General features: G+C 36.7%; 1 long non-coding RNA gene across 1 annotated transcript; it reads left to right on the top strand.

Moving 5' to 3' along the window:
* Positions 1-527: 527 nt before the first annotated feature.
* On the top strand, positions 528-4099 carry LOC116088219. Its single transcript, XR_004117828.1, has 3 exons — positions 528-637; positions 1809-1939; positions 3874-4099. It is a non-coding gene; the product is annotated as an uncharacterized LOC116088219 (long non-coding RNA).
* The last annotated feature ends 6456 nt before the right edge of the window (positions 4100-10555 follow it).

The raw sequence follows: 10555 nt of genomic DNA, 5'->3' as shown, positions 1-10555 counted from the left end.
TTCACTTCCTTGTTCTGAAGGAACAGCAATTTGCCAGTGAATGGTTATTAGCCTTTTTTTTTCCCTTTAAGAGACTAAGAAGGGAAAAAAAGCCCAGGGGATAATTTTAAAAGTTGTTGCTCCAGTTTTTCTCCAACTTTTAGAAATCTCTGTTGGCTGTTAATTAAGAACTTGCATTTAGACTGTGAGATGAACCAGATTTGAAGGATTGTTTTTTTTTTTTCTTCTTCTTCTTTTAATGAAATGGCACTTTTTTCCCTAGGAGGGGTTTTCCCTAGATTCGTATTGTTCTCCTAAAGATGATTTACATGGGCATCTGTGGAGGCAATTGAAACTGTTATTGGAGTATGAGGCCAGGGTAGGCACTGTGTGGCTTCTCATCCACAAACTGGGAAATAAACACCAGAAGGACAATGACATCAAATCTTTACATTGTAGGGTACGGAGTGTCCTAGAAATGTGGCAAGAGGCCCTGAGAGCTGCACTGGGGTCTTGAGAATGTGACTGTAACTGTCAGCTGTTTCAAAATTCTGCAGAAAACGGTTCAACCCATAGTTTCTGCACCTCCTTGATAAATTAATGCCTTTCAGAAGGACTTGGGCTGAAATAGATATTTTTTCAGCTCTTGAACATGAAGGTTTGAGACTCCTAAATTTATCTATCAGTCTATCTATCTATCTATCTATCTATCTATCTACCTATCATGTTTATTTTTCCTAAGCCATGTTGCTAAGGCTCATGGTAAACTCAAATAGCTCCAACAAAGATACCAATTGATGGCTAAAGGAAATTTAATAACTGTTTAGTGGGTAACCCTGAGAGACAGTGGCCTAAGAAAGGGATAAAAGGCAGCCTCATCACAATAGGACACACAGAAACACCTCATACCATTCCTGTAGTGAATGGATGAGGATACTACATCATTTCAGTGGTAGTCATTCCAAAAATAGATAAAAATTAATCTAAGTCTAACTATGTCATTGAGAAACCGAAACTGAAACACACTCTACTAAATAACTAGCTATTTCTAAGTCATAAGAGACAAAGAATGACTTGGAAACCATCACAGATACAAAGACCCAGGACAACAAAATTCACTTGAGGACCTGGACAGAGATTTGGATTGTAGAAAAGGCCATTAATAGGAAGATAGTGATGCATATGATAAGATGTATAACTAACCTTAATGCATTGGATTGACATGCAACTAATTTCCTGATTGTTATGACTGTAACTAAAATTAACTTCTATAGTAATAATAATATTCTGAAATTTCTATGGATGTTGTATAAGACTATCATAATATTGCAAATTTTCTCACTGTAAAATTATTTCAAAAGAAGGTAGAATTCAGTGGAAAACTATATATAATCTAGGAACAGCTCAGGCAATGAGCATAAGGTGATCATTGCCTTTGTAAATACTGCAATATAAAGAAATCACTTGGTCCTTCTAGAGACCCAGGAAGAGCCTAAATGTCTTACCCAGAGTATATTGGTGTCAGGAGAAAACTGAGATTGCTGTAAAAATTGGCTAGTCTAGAGAGGAACTACATATATTTATGTATATTTTACATTTATATTTATATTAATTCAGAGTGTGCAGCATGGTCCATTGACAGAACGCTCACTCTAAATCGTCCCTGTTTGAGCATGAAATGCCCCCCACTGGGTCATATGTTTGACCCAGTAATGGTGGCATAACACCAGATGAGTGATGCTGTTTCTGAAGGTCCAGAACTTCTGGAGTGAGAAACATGTCTCTCCTAGATGAGTGACTGAGGACAGATTTTTTTTATTCCATCACAGGTTCTCTGCTTCATGGTCTGCTAAGATGTAATAATTCACACTGGCAAATTATTTGCAATAATCAAGAAGAGTTACATTTCCTAAGGTATACTTCGCTTATAAGAAGAGACTTGATAAAATATCCTAGAAAGGTAAGTCTCCAACTTATTCAAATTGTTAAGTAGCTCTGTGTATCAAGGAAAATAAGTTGAATGTATCATTTTCTCTACAGAGTTACATAGGTTCTAAGCAATGTTTGTGTGAGTATGTGCCTGCAGTCATGCCTGTGTAGCTCCACCCTGGGCAGCACCACTGGTGTGTAACTGATTCATGCTCTCAAAAATCATGTTTTATATTGACACTTGATACACCTCTGAAACAGCTCAAAATCCAGTATAATCAGAATAACAGCTCAAATTTCTGTTTCAGGTAAGCTGGTTGCTAAGCATCTTTTCATAAGAGCCACTTGATGATTTCAAACATGCATATTTCTGAAAAGAAAATATAGCCTTAATATTTAAATTCATGTTACTGGGTGCATATAAGCTAAATAGCAATTTCTAATTAGTAGAATTGGTATTTAAATGTTTTGTCTTTATAAACATTGAAACAGGATACAAGTGTTTTTAAAATATGAGTTTTTTTTTTTTACTGTCTTTTCCCATTACTTACATTTTACCCTGTAGTTAATAAAATGGACATAAAATAGAAAAAGATTACTTATTTGTTCAAATCTACTAAGTGGAACTTTAATATAATGAGAGCAAAAGACCAGGGTCCCAATTCTCTAGTTTAATCTTCAATGAATCAGAGTGGACAGCCAACCACATCTCATGTTCTAAGTGTAGTTTTAACTACTGAAACCAGCGTTTAAATGTTTCTTTAAGAATTTGAGAGGCCTCATGCTGTAAGAGCGGTGTTTAAGTGAAGTACCACATGACAAGAGCCCAGAACTTTCAGACCTAATTCATGAAGTATATATAACATTTACAAGTCCTATATATATTATTGCCAATTACCTTTGCTTTTACAAATCTTTCTAAACATGAGTATGTTTCTCTTATGATTGGCTTCAGTCAGGCTTTTTTTTCCATGGGAAAAAGGGGTAGCTCTTTGACATAGTGACCAAATCCATGGCTGGTGTGTTAGACGTGGTAATCAGATTGCTCCCCTAGCTCTCATATCCTGTCTTATAAAATGAAATATAAGACACACTAAATCTGGACTTTAAAAAAGACCAAAGATCAGCTAGCATAGCACAAGTTCTGAGAGCTTTAAAACTGATAATATAAAGTGGTTTGGCTTTATATACTAGGACTGTGGATCCAGACAACATTCCTTTATTAAAAAATAGCCTAAGATATGATTCACATGCTATATTTTTAATCCATTCAAATTAGACAATTCGATTGCATTTAATATAATCATGATGTTACAGCCATCACCACAAGGAATTTTAGAATGGTTTTTTAGTCAGGAAAAGGTGGTATCCCATAACTACCCTCCAACCCCTCCAAAACAGACCCCACCACCAACTCTAGGGAATTATCATTCTACCTTTTGCATTTATACATTTCTCTAACTGCAAACGTCATATAAACAGAATCATGCAATGCTCAGTACTTTGAAAGTTTTAGGTTCTTTTCCTTTGGGTACCCTAATGTTTCTAAGGTTGGACCACACTGTAGCATGTATCAGTGGTACAATTTTGTGAATTACCAAATAATATTCGATTTTATGGGCATTCTACATTTTGTCTATCCATTCATTGGTCAGTGGGAACCTGTGCTGTTTCTATTTCATAGCTCTTATGAATACTATTATGAATGTTAACATCTTGTGTAGACATGTATTTTATTTCTCTTGGTATACATGTCTGTGATTAAACCTGCTGGGTCATAAGTTAATTCTATATTTAACCTTTTGGGAAATTGCCAGACTATTTTCTCAAACAGCTTTGCTGTTTTTCATGTTACCCACAGGAAACATTCAGCTTTTTAAATTTTTTCTAGATTCATATATATTTTGTATATGAGTATCTTGACAGTGCATACACATTCACAATGTGAGTTTCTGATGCCCACAGAGTCGAAAAAGTAAATCAAATCCTCTGGAACCGGAGCTAGAGATGATTGTGATCAGCCATTTTGGTTGCTGAAAAATGAACTCAGATATTTGGTGAAATCAAGTGTTCTTAACCAGTAAGCAATCTCTTCAATTCCATAACATCCTTACTAAGCCTAAATATCCAGGAACAGAAAGGAGTCCCAGCTGAACCCCAATAAATTAGCTAGCACATGTGTTATTTTCAATTGTGTCCATGTATATTAATTCTTAGATTTATTAATATTATATATAATAATATATGATATGTTAATAATATATCATATATTAATAATATATTGATATAACTATATATTAATAATATAATATATCAGTATATAATTATATAATAATTTATTATTATTAGGTAATGAGCAATCATGAGCAGGACTCATCTAGTATAATGTATTTCACTTTCAGGTTTTTAAGTGTTAGTATTTGATGAGAGGCAGCCAATCTGAGGACCGAACCTAGGGCCTTACTACTATGGTTACTATACTTCACCCCATCTACCTGTATTGGCTGCCTTTATCCTAAATATGATGAAGAAGAATTTGGTGCCGGTTATTATCATAATTCTTGATACTATTAAAAAATCACCCCTTACATAACAGTTCAATCCAGGACAGGGTGATTCATTTAATAGATTCAGCCTCCAAAATCTACATATGGAGAACACAGAAATGTCATTCAGATTGTTTACAGGATCACAGTCAACTAACTTATATAGTCTTAGGCTTCATATTCAGGGAAGGGGTTTGAGCCAATGCTAGAATAGGTGTATCAAGAACTAGACCTCAAATTGTACAAATGACTACCTTGATGAGCTCACGTCTGTGTCTCTGTTTCAGGAGAACAGAGCTGCTCTGGCAACTGCAGCACTTCACTTGGTCCACCTAGTTGCAAAATTGTTCACCTCTCCCATGCTCATGTGCCAATACTAGCAATTGTTCATGGGAATAATATATGAGCAAATTATCAAAAGAATCCAACAAGTCTATACAAAAAAGATTTTCTCTTATTTTGGAAAAAAATCAATGTGTTATTTATATTTTCTCCAACTATCTCAGAGCCATGAGAAAAGATCAAAACCATGGTTTAGATCAAAGTTAAATATTCAAATCATAATTTCATGAACTCATACAACTGCTCTCAGTCACTTTTTTGTTGTATATCTTCCTCATCTGCCTTAACTCCTCTACCACGTTGAAGTTCCTCAAATAGAATACTTTGTCTTCTCTTTTTGTGGCAGCTATGTAGTGAATAATATGTATACAGTGAGAACTTGGTAAACTTCATTAAATGAATCAGGAAACTCAAAAAAATCACATCATAATTAAAACACATAATTTTTATAATTGGCACCAAGGACAACACTGCTGCCCAACTGGGAGTGTTTCAATGGGCAGGAATATTAAAACACCATTCCTACCCATAAAGAAACTTATGTCTTATATAAGTTGGATTTTTTTTAAGATATACATACAAGTCAAATATAATAGCATATGGCTGTAATCTCAACACTCAGAAGTCAAAAGGAAGCATATCCAAAGTTTGAAACTAGCCTGGCCTTCATAGCAACTTCCAGACCAGTCATAGTAACACAGACAGGCCCCATCTCATCATATCAGGAGCTGGAGATATGACTCAGTGATGCAGTATTTGCCCAAAATGCTCATACTGTGTGACCCCCCCAACACTTCAAATTTTTGAAAAAGGAAATAAAAAAGTCACAGATGTCTTTCCCATAGTGCATTAACTTAATATGAAGCACCTCATTAAGGAACTCCCTAGGATTCACAGAGATCTGTGGACTGTGGAAAGGCGTCATCATTCCAACCCCACCATTCTCCTGACCCACTTCAGAAGCCATCTTTGCACTTTTTGATGAATCTCATCCCACTTGGTCAAGTCAATGGATGTGAAGTCATACCCTACACATATTTTCCAATACACACAATATTCTCTGATTTTTTTGAATGAATATTGTTGGAGTGGTTGGGAGGTAACTTTACTACATGATCAGTAAGTATCTTTCCATGTCCCACTTGTTTAGGACCCATACTGCAAACAATTCCCTCCTTTCATTCTTAATCTGCAAACAGATTTGGTAATCTACTGAAGGAGTCTTGGAGGACACTGATCTATCATATTCAAGTCCAGTCTCAGAATGATAGTTCAACCTCATGAAATCCCTGCTTGCCAAATTTTCCTCCTTCCCTTCTGCTCTGCCTGTTTCTTTCTCTGACCCAAGATGAACAGGCACCTGAGTCCCAAGCCTCCTTTTTAATATGTATTGCTCTCTCAGCCATAGCTTCACCAAGTGTACTGCGTGACATCCTCTGGGTGCTTATGCTGTTATTCTTCAGGAAGACTCCTGTGGTCTTCTGTCCTGTTTTACTTTTGGAGCCTCGGGAAATGAGGGCACTTGAGAGCATAGATGCATAGTTGCTTTCTTGATCTACTGCTCAAAGACGTGCAAGATTATGAATTGTGCCACTGTTTGCAAGTTAATACTTGCTTCAATAATCAGAGATTGTCATGTTTTAACGCATTTAAGCATCCTGGTGAATTATCTCTGTGGTGGACAATATGTGCACATACTCAGAGTATCAGAGAAAATTCAATACTAGCACTGATCAGAATCCAGAAAATGAACAAAGTGAGAAGATTTACAACTATATATTTTCTGCCTCACATTATAATAAGCTTCCTCTAAAATTGTTCATATTTTCTGCTACCATTGGAATTAATGATTAATATTTATAACATTGGCTATTTCAAGTTAATTTTGTAAATATTGCCTAACTGGAAGAAGTAACCTACTGTGTGATCTTCTGCTTTTAAGAAACACAGAATAATACATATACCTAGATGTATGTTTCATGAACCACTAATTGCTAGAGCAAACTACTGCCTGATATTCAATGTATGTTACTCCATCATGCTTTACATAAACTAGAATAAAGTCTTCATCCCATTGCAAAGTCAAACTGGTAACCTTGAAGAGATCCTACACAGAGGCAAAACCCTTCTACTAACTATTTACATTCTATCACCTCTTCCAAAACATTATATTAACTAACAAAACACCATGATCATTAAATACACAAATACAAAGTTGAGATTCATTTACTATACGGGGTGTGAGGTTTTTCTTACCTTTAAGAAGGGGCAAACAAAGGAAGAGAACACAAAAATAATCTTATTTTCATTAATGATGCTAAGGAACATTTAACCATAATCGCATTCCCTTAGTGAAAGTCCAATTCTATTCTCTCCTAATCTCACCTTAATTCCCCACAGATCATACATATGGCTGTGCAGGTCAGAGCTTTCATTTTCAATCATTTCCTAACCAGAACATATGCCCCATTTTTTAGCTGGATCATAGCTAATCATTCTGTTGAAATCTGGGCCTGGGAACATTTGATCTAGCCTCAGACATGAGGAGCAAGGTACCATCAACCTCCTCTGATGTCATCTGCAGCTAGGCACAGCACTAGTGTACAAGTGACATGCATATCACATGCATCAAAGTGGAAGCAATCTGTAAGGCAATAAGACACTCTCACATCCCAGCATGGGTGCTGGCCCTGAGCTGCAGTTCCAGTAATTGACATAGTTGCCCAATGCTACAAAACAAACTCAGAAACTATTCTCATTAGACATCCCCCTGCTTTGTGACTCTGTTATTGTAAAACCCAAACACTGAACCCCATACCAGCATGGCTCTGTTTTTAATTAGTTCTGATGGCATTGGGCTGTAAGCCAAGGGAAAAAAATGAACTTCCTGCGACTGAAGCTTGAAGCTCAGTATGTTGCTTCCTTCTTAGAGAGATTGTTTTCACAACATTTTATGAAAAGGACTACTGACAGAAATAATATAAGTTTTTACTGCTTTTGATTTTTTTTCAGGCCTATAAAGTACAGCCAAAAGTCAGATTTATATAGTTGCAATGCCATTATTTCATCTTTTGTGTGACCTACTTGACTTGTCTTTTGATTAAAGACATCCTACCCGATTAAATTTTTTTAATGGAGAAAATGCAGGCTTCTGTTAAAATTTTAAGACCATGAATGTTTTAGTGTTTCCACTAAATTAATTTGGTGATATATTTGTACTGGCTGGGTCATCAGTAGCAAAATGTTCCAACTGAGATAGTAGTAAGGTCACTTTCTCAAAGCAAGGAGGGGACCTTCCAAAAGGGCAGATGGGACCTTGCACAGATTCAGAATATTTTAAAAAAGCAGAGAGGCTAGTCAAGGGAAGCAGGAACACCCACTGATAACTTACCTGTGTAAGAACTTTTGGATGTCCTTCAGATAGGAGATGTTTCTCCACTTTTGACTCTCCCACCCAGGGTGGAAGCCAAACCTCTGTTCTTCCAGATTCCATATCATAATTTGTCCTAGTATAAGACTCAGCGCCTTGCCTTCAAACACACCCATCTTATCTGCAGTTCGGAAGACAGACAAATGAAAGGAACAATAGCATGTGGAACTCATTCTGATCAGAATGGCCCCAAGATAACTAGCACTCAGAGCAGAAGAAGCCAAGCTCCTAACAAGCAACCCTTTCAGTGTCAGCAGCACCATGTGCAAAGCTATGTACATAGGTGGCTAGCCTGGTGTCTCTACTGCATTAGTACAATGACAGGGATGCATACTCTGCATGAATGGACATTGTTTATGGTGGCTTAAATAAGTATGCCACCCATAGACTCGTGTTTGAATGCTTGGCCCATAGGGAGTGACAATATTAGGAGATGTGACCTTTTGGAGGAGGTGTGGCCTTGTTGGAGGAGGTGTGGCCTTGTTCAAGATAGTGCATAACTGTGGAGACTGGTTTTGAGGTCTCATGTTCTCAAGCTACTCTCATTATGGCACACAGTATCCTTCTGCTGCCTGAGGATTAACATGTAGAACTCTCTGCTCTAGCACTATATCTGCTTGCCCTCTGCCATGTTTCCTGCCATGATGGCAATGGACTAAACTTCAGAAACTGTAAACTAGCTTTAGTTAAATGTTTGCCTTTATAGGTGTTGCTGTGGTCATGGTGTCTCTTCACAGCAGGAAAATTCAAACTAAGACAGTGTTTAAGTATGAACTGACTCTTAGGATGTGCACTGAGGATGCCAATCATTTCTTCCTGGTGTTTTGATTGCAAGCTTAATTTGTTAATTAGATATGGGCAAGGAGGATACTTTTGCTTTAGTAACCAACTTTATAGACATGCTCCCATTTCGTGACAATTTAAATTTAGCTGTATAACATTTTACATACTATCACCTTAGAATTATTTCCTTACTTACATTAACCATTGTGAGTTTGGCTATTGACAAACAGGATCTCTGATAAAAACCAATTAGACTGTATTCTATCTTTTAAGATAAAGAGACAACAAAAGAGTTTTGGCAAGTAGTGAACAAAATCTTGGAAGTCAGAGCATCCTTCCTACTTAGGTGTGTGAACCTGGGACAAGGTATGAGTATGTGTCTGCTTTTTCTTTCTGGTTTGTTTCTTTTGTTTTAATTTCCATCTGAAAAATTATCATTATTGGGCTGCACATGTTGCCCAGTGATATAACACTCCCCTTCCATACATGAGGCCCAGGTATGATCCCAGCACCACACGTGTTCACATAAGAAGAGAACATTAAAATCTGTACCTTGTTCAGTTTGGAGAGAGAGGAGTAAACTCCAAATGCAAGCACAATGATAATCACCAAGATGGACAAACATAAGGGATTCTTTCTTTCTTAATTAAACCACAGCACATAACTATAATGTATTGTCTTACTCCCTTTGAGCAGATAGGAACTCCTTGTGTCAATTGATATACCCTTATATAGGGGAAAGCTAGTTATACACATTCCTTGATTTTGTTCTTTGGAATCACCTTCATTCTTTAGATTAAAGCTTCATCGCCTTGTCTCCTACAATCCTAAGCAATGTTTCCAGTTCAGAGCTATGTAGCACACTGTAACTTATACAATTGAAATATTTGCTCTCAGTGCTGTGACTATATTGTGAAGACAGATGTTTGAAGAGACAGATATTGAAGAGACAGATGTTTCTTGATATCTAATACATCTTTGTTGAATTAAGTTAAAAATATTAAAGTAATTAATTTTACATATGCTGGGTATGGTGGTCCAGCACTCCTGAGGCAGAAGCGGGAAGATTTCTGTGAGTTTGAGACCGACCTGCTCTGAGCATCAATTTCTAAGGCAGCTAGAGCTACATAGTAAGACCCTGACTCAAAAGTATTTCTCTGTATACTTCTTCCTTTTGTAGGTATTCCCTTCCTTTCAGTTATTTGATTTATTCTAAAGAACCTGTCATCTTTAGCATTCACTCAGCCACAGCACGTTTTCATGAAGGGAAACTCTCTTTGTAGTTATTGCTGGCCAACCTTCTAATTGCTTTTACATAATCTTTATGAAGAGGTTATAAAATATTTTCATTCTAGCATATGGTTTAAGCCAGCTGTTGCTGTTACATCTGGGCAGCAGTGTAAAGGGTGTGCCCTGGCTGGAAGCCATGCATCCACTAACAGGATTCAATTAGCCTCTAAAGGGATTCCCATACTTGTATTCTACATCTCCTTCCAAAGAAGAAAAAGTAAGAAAATGCTGCTTCATTTTCTCCAGAAGTATCAGT

This window comes from Mastomys coucha, unplaced genomic scaffold (assembly GCF_008632895.1).
Source record: "Mastomys coucha isolate ucsf_1 unplaced genomic scaffold, UCSF_Mcou_1 pScaffold14, whole genome shotgun sequence".
Classification (NCBI taxonomy): domain Eukaryota; kingdom Metazoa; phylum Chordata; class Mammalia; order Rodentia; family Muridae; genus Mastomys; species Mastomys coucha.
Note: the sequence above shows the minus strand (reverse complement) of the source record. Positions and strands in the feature narration are given on the sequence as shown.